The sequence below is a fragment of the Haliotis rufescens genome, unplaced genomic scaffold (assembly GCF_023055435.1).
Source record: "Haliotis rufescens isolate VD_foot unplaced genomic scaffold, xgHalRufe1.0.p SCAF_4, whole genome shotgun sequence".
Classification (NCBI taxonomy): Eukaryota; Metazoa; Mollusca; class Gastropoda; order Lepetellida; family Haliotidae; genus Haliotis; species Haliotis rufescens.
The window spans coordinates 32,947,141-32,959,494 of record NW_025964112.1 but is presented as its reverse complement, the minus strand read 5'-3'; the positions used below and the strand labels follow the sequence as shown (position 1 = coordinate 32,959,494).

The following is a 12,354-nucleotide window of genomic DNA, read 5'->3' as shown; positions in this document are numbered from 1 at the left end:
ATGAGGCACCGTATTCATGATATTACCAGTATAATTTCACAGCTCCATCAATATTCTCCTTGATTTCACCAAAGTGGTAATGTCCTTGACCAACCTCACTTGGTCTCTCCTTCCTTTAAAGCAGACAACAGAAATACCGTCCAAAGAGGCGTGTACCACAGCCCACTCTCTCTGAAAGTTCTTACTGGACTAGTGTGGAAATGAGACAAAATTCGATAACACCTCAATGAATGGGGGGACTACGATGGGTTACCCAGTCATCTAAGGCTCTGCAGTCTGTAGTGGAGAATTGTGTCCCTTTGAAATGCCAGAAACCTGTGATCATGGGTTTAATACAGGTTTGCCCCAGTTGTGTTTCTAGGTTTGTCAGCACCATACCTATGGTCATGTGTTCCACCCAAGTGGTAAACATCTAAGACCTGTACTACTTCAGGTTTCTCTCCCACATCCAGCTGACACGCCATGATGTAACTAAAATAATGTTTGAAGCAGTGTTGAACCAAACTCACTCACTAAATGGGGCATGAGGGGGCATGCAGCTATCATCATGATTCACCATCATGTTGCTGCCTCCTGATGCCTAGTGGGAACTCCGTGATTAGCATATTGATATGCTAGGATATTGAATCATTCTGTCAGCTGAGATGGTGGCAGCTGAATCCAGCTGGGAGTGGTGGGCAGGGAGGAGGTGTCGGTGGCTCAGGGCAGGACTGACTCACTCCAGGGCATGGCTTCCTATTGCACAATGATTTATGTGATGGGCGTGTTGAAGTCCCTCTTAAACTTACCTTACCAGGGCAATAAAATGCACTTGTACTCGATAATACCATGATAGAATTGAACAGAAAGGTTGCCCAGACATTGAGCAGATACAAATGAATACATGTTTGATTGATATTGGTATTATTTGAAAGCAGATCTGATTTTAGTTTTCTGTAATAGACAGCTACAGACACGATAGATAATGTACATAAAACAGTCAAGTTTTCTTTTTATAATAGACACAAATAACTGTGAGCATGGTGAGTGGACTTGTTAACTTGTTGATCTGTTAAAGATATAGGCATAACAGTAAAACAGTTCCTATCAAGTTCATATATAGAGAGGATATTTCATGTGTCAAGTCAAATATCATGCTTCTCTCATCGATTGACTGGGAGGAGGGGAAAGGAGTTATTTTCATGAGTGGTGTCACGAGATGAGAGAAACATGATATTGCACTCGACACATGGAATATCCTATTTATTATATACTTTTTGTGTAGTTGTCTACCGGAAATTTTATTTTTTCATTGTAAAATGTAAAACCTTCAAACATAAATTATCCCTACCAAACACACAAGGAACGGTTCACCACCCCTTGTATTTGCTATAAAAGTAGCTTCGTGTTTGCAAAATCTTAAAAAAATATAAACAAAAGTAACAAAAATTATTTAGGGGCATGAAAATTCTGTATCATACCTATAGATATATCTATTATATACAAAATGAAAATATACAAAAATATTCTTGAAAACTTCGAGATTGTTGTTGGAAGCGAAAGAATACACGCTGGTCAAGTAACAAAATTGGCGCTTTGTGAAACAAATGGTCTTGATTGATGAGTTAAGTGAGAAATTTACAGTTTATAACCCAACATTTAACAAACACCATGAAGCGATATTAACACTTAGGGCTGGGACGGGGAACTCAGGTCCTCGGGTCGTGTGGTTCCTGAGTAGGACCTGGATACCCACAGGACTACCCGGACCCGTGGTTAGTCATGTGATATATTGTTTAATGGCAAAAATTATCTAGTATTTCCATGGTTAAACTATAAGTGACTAATGTTCGCATTTCTTTCTGACCATGAATGCATTCCTTCTGACTTAATATGTTTGAATAGAGGTAAAACTTCAGTCAGCTTCAGTTTATGCAAGACCAGATCGTTTTCTATGAGTATCTAAATACATTTTGCCAGGGCTAAGGTCAAACTATTCCCAATCGGACATTTGTACCTATGTCTTGAGACCATCAGCAGGTAACCGTGTAGGCTCAGGTAATAGGGATGGGTACCTAGGTTGTAAATTTGGACTTGTCCCAGCCCTAATTAACTCCATAAATGACTTAACCCCATCTGTCATTCTTTTGCCTTGTCAATGTGGAACTAACATAAAAAGGAAGTCAACAGTTTTGTGAACGGGCCAGACTTACGATAAAGGGAGACAATTTGATGTGAGGTTACTCTTGTACAACAATAGTTCCGTCAAAGTCTTATTTTCACAGCAGTGAAATATCAAGTGTTTTGTTCACTGCAGCGAAATATCAAGTGTTATGTTCACTGCTGCGAAATATCAATTATGTTCACTGCAATGTAATATCACTTTTCTCAACTTCAGAAAACTCAGTCTTTCACATTTAAGTATATAATAAATATATATATATTTAATATGATACAGAATATATTAGAATTGTATGTTACAAGATTTAATAAAAGTATAGAAATAAAATTGACAGTTTTTATCAATGATACGGCATGGTAGATTTACCATGAGGCCTACAAGTTGAGATCCTCACACAACACAGGATATTGACTGTGTGCAGTGCCCCTGTGTAGCCCCTCACATGCTGCCTGATCGTCACTGTCTAGTGTGGTGGCTGGCAGTGTGCATGTTATCAGCAGGCAGGTAGCACACCATTGTCAACACACACTGGATAATTACCTGTAAATTCAATCTATCTCGGTGAGTTTCATCACAGTTTAAATGTTTAACCACCACTTGCTTGTTCATTGTATTAGGTTTTCACCGACAGAAGCTCAGTTAGCGAAATCTGATAAGCAAGGTTGAGATGTGTTCCAAATCCAAATCTGATGTGATGGTGAATTTCAAATTTATTTTGTATCTTGAATTACTTGTGGTGCTTATGTTATCTTCTTTTAGAATTTAGATGCTTATATCTGGAGATACTGTATTCAGTGGCAAGCCACTGTGAATGTTATGTAATTTATTGATTTTTGTCTGCAACATGGCCATTGATTTTTTTCGAGACATTTAAGGAGGGTCTTGTGGAGCTTTATATTCCTTGTTTGGAAAAGTGATTTTGTTTGTTTTGCTGCCCAATAGGTATGTATGTTTGCTTAGTATGGAGCCTATTTTGTACTGTAAATTATTCTTATAATTTAAGCAAATCTTTTTTTTACATTTTAATGAAGATTAGTTGCATGGTGTTTGCAGATGCTTAGTCATATTTAGGTTCCCGGGATTTGTTTGTTCAAACTGCCAGGGTACTTGGTTCCTTTAATGCTTTTATCTGTCTTTATTCATGAGTCAGTTTCAGATAAAATGGATGAATTAACTCAGAAATATACCGTATTTTCTTGAGTATAGTGCGTACCCATGTATAATGCGCAACCCCCTCTAGCGGGTTCAATATTTTTGAAAAAAAGAAATTTGAATATTATGAGCAGAAAAAAATTACACCGTACCCCTTCAGCAAAGTCCTGTAAGTCCTGTAAGGTATTGTGAGGTTTTGTGTGGTACATGAAAACAAACAAATAGTGGTTGTTAATAACCAATCAGTATTTCTGCAGTGTATGTAAATGAATAACAACAATTAGAGTGTTTATTTTTAATGTGAATAATATCGTGCAAATGGGATGAGTGGTACCTGAAGTGATTTACTTGGGATAATTTGGGATGTTCGATAATCAGTAATTGATCAGGAGACATGTAATTTCATAACAGTATTAAAGAAAAAAATACCTTACCTTACACAATGTTCAACAGGTGGCATAATCATTGCATTGATGAATTGAACTCGCCCTTTTCTTGGGTTGCTTAGTATAGGGTTTAAGATGTGTTTATTTTTAAGGACATTGACAGATTGTCATCCAAATCTTTCTAAAGATTCAAAGTTGGAAGAACGTTCTATTGAAAATGTCCTCATGTCATTTTGTAAATTTTGCGTGGAAACCTGAAATTGTGAAACATGTTTATCTGTAATTATTCATCAACCATGATCTATTAATATACTTCTAGTAATGCATATACAGTGCATATTGTAGAATAAATACCTATAGTTTATAGACATTTGGGATGTGTTTATGTTTTCATTGTGTTTAATGCATTATTGAAATACATTGGGATATGATATTATATATAGAGTGAAGATGTCAAAACTCTCTGGATATTTGTTTTCACAGTCACACAAAAGCCTATGTACTTGTAGCATGGTATGTGTGAATGATTCAGTTGTGACTACAGTATGGAGACAGCATGTGTACATGTAGCATGGTATGTGTGAATGATTCAGTTGTGACTACAGTATGGAGACAGCATGTGTACATGTAGCATGGTATGTGTGAATGATTCAGTTGTGACACAGTATTGAGACAGTGTACATGTAGCATGGTATGTGTGAATGATTCAGTTGTGAAACAGTATTGAGACAGTGTACATGTAGCATGGTATGTGTGAATGATTCAGTTGTGAAACAGTATTGAGACAGTGTACATGTAGCATGGTATGTGTGAATGATTCAGTTTTGAAACAGTATTGAGACAGTGTACATGTAGCATGGTATGTGTGAATGATTCAGTTGTGAAACAGTATTGAGACAGTGTACATGTAGCATGGTATGTGTGAATGATTCAGTTGTGACTACAGTATGGAGACAGCATGTGTACATGTAGCATGGTATGTGTGAATGATTCAGTTGTGAAACAGTATTGAGACAGTGTACATGTAGCATGGTATGTGTGAATGATTCAGTTGTGACTACAGTATGGAGACTGTCAGTGTACATGTAGCATGGTATGTGTGAATGATTCAGTTGTGACTACAGTATGGAGACAGCATGTGTACATGTAGCATGGTATGTGTGAATGATTCAGTTGTGAAACAGTATTGAGACAGTGTACATGTAGCATGGTATGTGTGAATGATTCAGTTGTGAAACAGTATTGAGACAGTGTACATGTAGCATGGTATGTGTGAATGATTCAGTTGTGAAACAGTATTGAGACAGTGTACATGTAGCATGGTATGTGTGAATGATTCAGTTGTGACTACAGTATGGAGACTGTCAGTGTACATGTAGCATGGTATGTGTGAATGATTCAGTTGTGAAACAGTATGGAGACAGTGTACATGTAGCATGGTATGTGTGAATGATTCAGTTGTGAAACAGTATTAAGACAGTGTACATGTAGCATGGTATGTGTGAATGATTCAGTTGTGTTGACAGTATGGAGACTGTCAGTGTACATGTAGCATGGTATGTGTGAATGATTCAGTTGTGACTACAGTATGGAGACTGTCAGTGTACATGTAGCATGGTATGTGTGAATGATTCAGTTGTGTTGACAGTATGGAGACTGTCAGTGTACATGTAGCATGGTATGTGTGAATGATTCAGTTGTGTTGACAGTATGGAGACTGTCAGTGTACATGTAGCATGGTATGTGTGAATGATTCAGTTGTGAAACAGTATTGAGACAGTGTACATGTAGCATGGTATGTGTGAATGATTCAGTTGTGAAACAGTATTAAGACAGTGTACATGTAGCATGGTATGTGTGAATGATTCAGTTTTGACTACAGTATGGAGACAGTGTACATGTAGCATGGTATGTGTGAGTGATTCAGTTTTGACTACAGTATTGAGACAGCATGTGTACATGTAGCATGGTATGTGTGAATGATTCAGTTGTGAAACAGTATAGACAGTCAGTGTACATGTAGCATGGTATGTGTGAATGATTCAGTTGTGATGACAGTATAGACAGTCAGTGTACATGTAGCATGGTATGTGTGAATGATTCAGTATTTACTACAGTATTGACAGTCAGTGTATACCTACAGAACAACATATTGATCAGCAGTCGGCACAGTAGTGCCGGGAGACAGTGGGACACACCAGGTCATACCTGCTCAATAATCAGGTGGTGATTGTGTCCTTGTCCCTGATCCCAAGTCTGAAGGATGGGTCCGTCAATCCATCCATCCAACCATCAAGCTAGCCATACAAACACAGGAGAACGATATTGAACATATTCTACAATTATGGAACAATAGGATCATATTTTGCATGTTTTACCCTTGTTCACAAGGTAATGATGATTATTTTTCTGAATTCTTGGTTATGACAATGATTTTGAGGATAACATCAGAAGTACTAGAGATATTGCAAAAGGAAACTTGCAGGGCTCTTTATGCTGATTAGTAAGCATTTAGTGAGTTGCTTGGTCCCTCTTTTCATTATGCTTATGAAGTTCTTAAGTTAAGTTATCTGAACTAATTGTCCTGAAAATGAATTGTGAACAAGTTGGAGCAAGCTGGTGATGTCTACTGTTGTTACTCTGAATATTCCAAGGATGCCTGAACTAAACCAGGATTACACATACTGTACTGTTTTTGAAGCCCTTGGAAAGGTTTTTGGAGAGATCAGCCGATCTGAGATTATTGTTTTTGCTGCCCTTAAATGCCATCTCTGTTTTTACCTAGAACTCTATAAATATATCAATAGGATACATTGAGAACAGTTTGCAAAGTACAAACTGACGAAAAAGTGGGTGCAAATTTGGTCTGTGTGTGGCTGTCATCTGAAAAAAAGATACCAGTGTTATGAAAAAAAAGTAAGCAAATGCATTGAAATATGATCTGCTGATTCTCTCAAAAAGACATTCTAGCAGCTTTGTAAATATAACCGTATTCGACGTAATAAGCACCCAGTGCGCACTCTAGATTAGATATAGGGGGCTCTTATTAGAATATTACTTTGGTGAAAGATAAATTTCGTGGTTTATACTGACATAATTATTTTTCCAGAATGTAATTGCCCATAATTAAGGGTGCATGTAGCACACGAGTGCGTATTATACGCAAATAAACAAGTCTTATGTACATTGATCAATCGGAAGGGCTGCTAAATGAGATTGTTCACTAGCCAATATATAAGCAAATATCGCCGTGGGCGCTTATTACGTTGAATATGGTAGTTTGAATTTTAGACTTTTGGATTGTAATTGGGGGCATGGGAGGCCGAGTCATCTAAGGTGCTGTAATTTTGCTGTGCAGAGTTGCGTCCCAGGGACAGAAACCGTGATATAACCAGAATACTGTTCACAGCGGTGGTAAAACCAACTCACTCACTCATGTAGATAGTATTTGAAATGTTTGATTTCATGGTCTGGTGAAAATATATTCCTCTAGCATCTATACAGAAAGTAAAGCTTTATCATGGTTATTCGATCGGATGGAGCTGTTCATGAGTAATACGAGTTATCATCTAAAACGAATCTACAGATATTAAACAGATCAGCCCAGCCCAAGAAAGATCTTAATTGAATCATGACAGCTATTAAACAGTCATACTCTAAAATTACTTCTTTGTTGTGTTCTGTTTACTTGCTCTTTCGAAGGAGGAAAAGAATGAAACTTAGATAAGTCCTTTTCCTGTCACAATCAGGTGGTGCTTTTGTATCCATATGAGATGAATACTGAATAAAAGCTACAAAAACATGTTCATAATCATAAGAAATCTTTACTAAAAACAGAAGAAAAGGGCATTATATTTTGTTGTCATTGGTTGTGTTGTAGATTCTGATTGGTCTCTCTCTGTTTGCCTGACCTGAGATCTCAATGAATAGGAAATTCCAAGTTAGGTTAAAAATTGCATCTTACTATAATATTTCAAGTTTTGCTATGAATAATGATGTACAATATTGAAATAAAGAAGTATGTATTTTGTATCTGATTGCATCATATTTGTCATTAATTTTAATGAACATGATAAGACATGGTAAGAATTTAGATGTGAACCAATGTACTGTCAGCCAACATTTGATGTTAAACTTTCTGCCAATTTTTATTACATCTAAATAGATTTGATTAAATTCCTAGTGTTATCTCTCTTGTGTAAGAAAACACATGTATCCACTTTAAATTACTATTTTTATCATACCAAGTGAAAATGTGGTAATAAAACTGCATAATCAGAACTATCAATAAGAAAGAGAATGCTGTAAAACCCAGCGTTCCCTGAAGTGTTTTTGTGAATGAGATATTAACCTACAAAGATACCAGGTAGTGATAAACAGTGGTTTGATTCTCGTCCTGCCAGCTGACAGCACTACACATATTTAGTACTGTATTATCTGAATGCTATGAGGATTGGTTATGCTTAGTGCTTACTGATCGAACAGATTGGAGGTGTATATATATGAAGAGTAAATATTGATAAGAATTTATTAGTGACACTTCACACCATTTCAGTGAAGAATTTGCCAGCCTTGTAAGTAAGTTTGAATAAGTTTGTCATGTACATCTTGAATGTGTATGTCTCATCGTTTGGATACATGGATGTGATATATAGCCCATCAGCATGTTTATGTTTGTGTGCCTTCATGATATTATGATATTTATGAGATGTTTTTAACATGTTCAAATTATTTTGAAATTAAGAAATTTCACGAGGGTGTGAAATGGTAATGTTTTTTTTTTTTAGAAAGCTGATAATAGTTCATGACAGTTTTTAAAAAAAAAGAATCATACAAATTATGAAGCTGTCATTTCGTGTGCTGTTTCCAGATTCCAGATTCCAGATATGTCGGTTTGAAACCTGGAAGACATCCATACACCTCCATAACACACAAAGCCTCTTGTGCAACATGCACTAGAAATTGATGATAATGCAGCTATGTTTACAAGTGGTAAAATCTGAAAACACAGAAGGGGAATAAAACATCCTAAAGTTGTGAGACATTCATTAACATGTTTGGTGTGTAAACAGATGTATATATGACAGCAGCACGTATTACACACATATCTTTTCCCATGCCATGTTAATATTGTTATCACCAGTGATCAGTGCTGTGGGCTCCCACCCCTGTCTGACGTCACCTGCTTGTCAGATGTCCCTGTGTAACACCTTTAGCCCTTGGTGATGATATGACAATATCTGAGAAATCTCCCCCACTACACATGTGGGATGAACTGATACAAAGTCGCTCTCAGCTACACAGAATCAATCCAATCACTAACCTGACGACATCACTAACACCACAAATCATTAGATATGACTAACAGTACTTGACAGGAATAAGTTGTGTTCTGTGTAGAACCCACCATTTCAGTGTGGTTGGTACTTGCTTGAATGGTTGACCACCTGTTAAGGGTGTTGTTACCTGTGGTTGTTACCTGTGAAGCTTTCGTAACATTAGGCCACACTGTTGTACATTTATGTTTCACAAATTTATTCCAGCTTTTCCACACGAGGTCGGTCGAACTAAAAATAAAATAAACAGCGTTGTCATTTATTTATTTATTTGAAAATCATTCTGACGTAGAGTTAAGACTGCAGCTGGCTTCATGAATCACTGATAGTGATGTAAACATGGAATTTACATATACACTTTTTTTATTTTATAGGAGTTTCTATAGTACTAGCAGGAGATATAATAAAGATAAGTATTTTTAAGTTAAATTTATTTCTTGAACTGGCTGCTTTTCAGTCGAAGGTGGGCCTGTGAAATGAAAAATATTAAATGTATGGCCTTAAGGATCACACAATGTGATATCAGTGACAGATTTGACGATAAGAACTTTTGTGTCATGAAATACTTGTGGACATCTTGGTCTGATTGCCAACTGTACAACTGAATCTATTACAGTACAAGACACAAGGCAGCCTTCAAAATCCATGCCTAGTCTGATAGCCTGACACTTCTCATGCTTCTAAATTATGCTCAGGACAAGTAAAAATCTAATGATGGTAGTCATCATTGACTAGTAGAACATGAGAGCTATAATTTTTAACAAGTTCTTAATGCTTCAATATTGCTACAAATTGGAACTGAATATAACTGAAAGAAAATGCAAGCATAGTAAACATTTTTGTCTTGTTCAAGCAGGGCTAGCTACAAACTGTGAGGACTAGTGAAATAAGGTTAACTCTAACCCTCTGTCTTAAACAACCAAATGTCTCAGTCTGCAAGGTTCAGACTGAATAAAATTTGTAGATTCAGGAAGTAATTAGGAGTAATAAAATAATTGCAGGTCAGCTGTCAACTATACTTCCTTTCCATCATATGACGTATACCAACCTCTGTTTAAGGACATTAAAAAGACAAAATGGATCCTGACTGTAAACATGGTAACATGTACAGTGGCAGGTAGTTGGGTCATTATAGGTTATGTCATTTCCTGAAAATGATTTCTAATTTTTCTTAGATTATTGGGCATTCATCTATGCAATGTGTTTCCTTACATAACAAAGTGAGAAAGAGACAGTTCAAGAGATATTTAATGTTCTTTTCTTTACTGAAACCAGAGCAGAAATGTCCTCAGTTTTCAAAAGGACTTTATTTATAATTCTTCTTGCTTTTACTTGATTAGCAACTTTTTTCCAGGTTGAGTAGGTTTCACGTGGAATTCATTGTATTGGGATAACTACCTATGTGTAGTTTGTTTATTGGAAGAAGGGTTTACCAAGTTTGTCATGTGTCACTCTTTGCATGTGTCACATCTCATGAGAAGGCCAAGGAAGTTAGCCCAACTTGGCTTCATAAAAAAATGATTTAGATTTTGACACCATCCCTTGGTGATGCCCTTGCCTCTGTATGACCTCTAGGAACAGCAAGCTTGATATGTTCCTAGAACACTGGTCCTGTGTACTGCAGGAAAGGTTGAAATGACGGGATCCTGCTGTCCAGACAACTGTTGGACACACTGGTTTACAGATTGCCTTGCTTTGTTTTGGAGACAATATTTCAATGTGGCTCTTCAACATTTCTCTGTCACTGAGCAAAGAGCCAACGTTGTCGACACCAAAGTGTTTCCCTAACATGGATAGAAGGTGTTGTTGAGGTAAATATTTGTTTATCTTTGATGAAATGTTTTATTTGTGGGCATTTACCTTGTGAAGGGTTGTCTGTCAGTGACAACATAAGCCATAGGCTTATAGCAACCTGTAATGATACATGTTCATTTGCATTGTCATCTGGGTTGTTATCAGTAAGAAGTTCATAATCTGAGCTTATGAAATATGACAACGTGTGGATAATCTTTACTATAACATTCTGATAAGGTGATTTGTTGATATTGACTGGTATTCAAGGCTAACATTCTTATGTAGGATAGATATCGTATGCTTATACATAATTTGCAAGGTGGGAAAAAATAAAAATAAAAAGTTATGCTTATTTATAACATGGGTGATAATAACTGCTGGCCCACAGGCCCCAAGGTATCATGTTATCGGTGAGGGTAAATACAAGCATGCTTGTGACTCCAGTCACATAAGGGTGGAGGAAATAGGTTGGTTGGTGGGATTCTAATAAACACAAATATGTTGTCTCTTGAATGTTTTTTTTATGATCTTCCCTGCCTCTGAGAGGTTCATTAGAACCTGGCCAACAACCAACTATTTCTGTTTTTCTTTGCAATGGGACGTCTTTACAGCAGACATTGTTATGACATATACCATGTGCACCAACCCCGCACAAAGTGCTGTCTTATGTAAAAGTCAAAGTTGAGGAGAGATATTTAGTTTGGAGAATGGATTACTTGTGCATGTTTTGCTGGAATGATTAGGCACTCTCTGTACTGTCTGAAGGGTCAGCACATTGTCAGTCTGCTGTAATATCTTATTCTTAATTGATAAAAGGAGGATGTGTTTATCAAATTATTGGTTTACTGTTGATATCCCCATTTGGACATGCTACCTTTATAAAAGGGATTACCAGATGTTAGCTAACAACTGGTTCCCACAGGGAAGTAGCACCTGGTAGCAGCGCTGTAAGCTGGGTTTCAACTCATGAGAGGAATCAGTTCAGTTTTATCTATTATGTTAGCAAGTATTCATCTGGAGAGATAAATTCATTATATTTGAATATTAATTTATCGATGAGCACTGATTATCAATACATGTATGAATCTTCAGAGTGATAACCAAAATTATTACCAAGTTTGCTGCTTGCAGACTGGTAGAGATCTGTAATACGACTCTTTATGTTGTAGATTGGAACACAAGATGTATCTAGCCTAAGTCAACAAGAAAAATACATGTATTTTCTTTCTTAATGTTGTATAGCTGTGGGCTAATGTATTATCATAGCTGGCTTGTCTTGGGATAGAACACTGTCCTGCCATATCATTACACTTTGGATATGTGTTCGCTTATGGGGGTCACAGTTACTCACTGTGTAACATTAATCTGTACATGAAATGTTTCTATGGAGAAGCGTGTAAGCTCCCCTAGTGTGACTGTTAGTGAGGTGTTGTTGCTATACCTATTCTGGGCTGTGATGATGATGCTGTATCCAGGGATCCCCAGCACAAATAGCCCCATGCTAAGTGCAACAGCAACATCAACA

General features: G+C 36.8%; 1 protein-coding gene across 6 annotated transcripts in view; it reads left to right on the top strand.

Annotated features, from left to right (window-relative positions):
• LOC124152171 (supervillin-like) overlaps nt 1-12,354 on the top strand; it is a 180,564-nt gene that overhangs the window by 31,243 nt on the left and 136,967 nt on the right. Inside the window, exon 1 of one of the 6 annotated variants that reach the window (XM_046524996.2) lies at nt 2,624-2,722. The exons of the other annotated variants lie outside the window; for them this stretch is intronic. The gene's annotated coding sequence lies outside the window, so the exon portion shown is untranslated. Of the gene's footprint in view, nt 1-2,623; nt 2,723-12,354 lie in introns of those variants that run through there. 6 annotated transcript variants of the gene reach the window in all.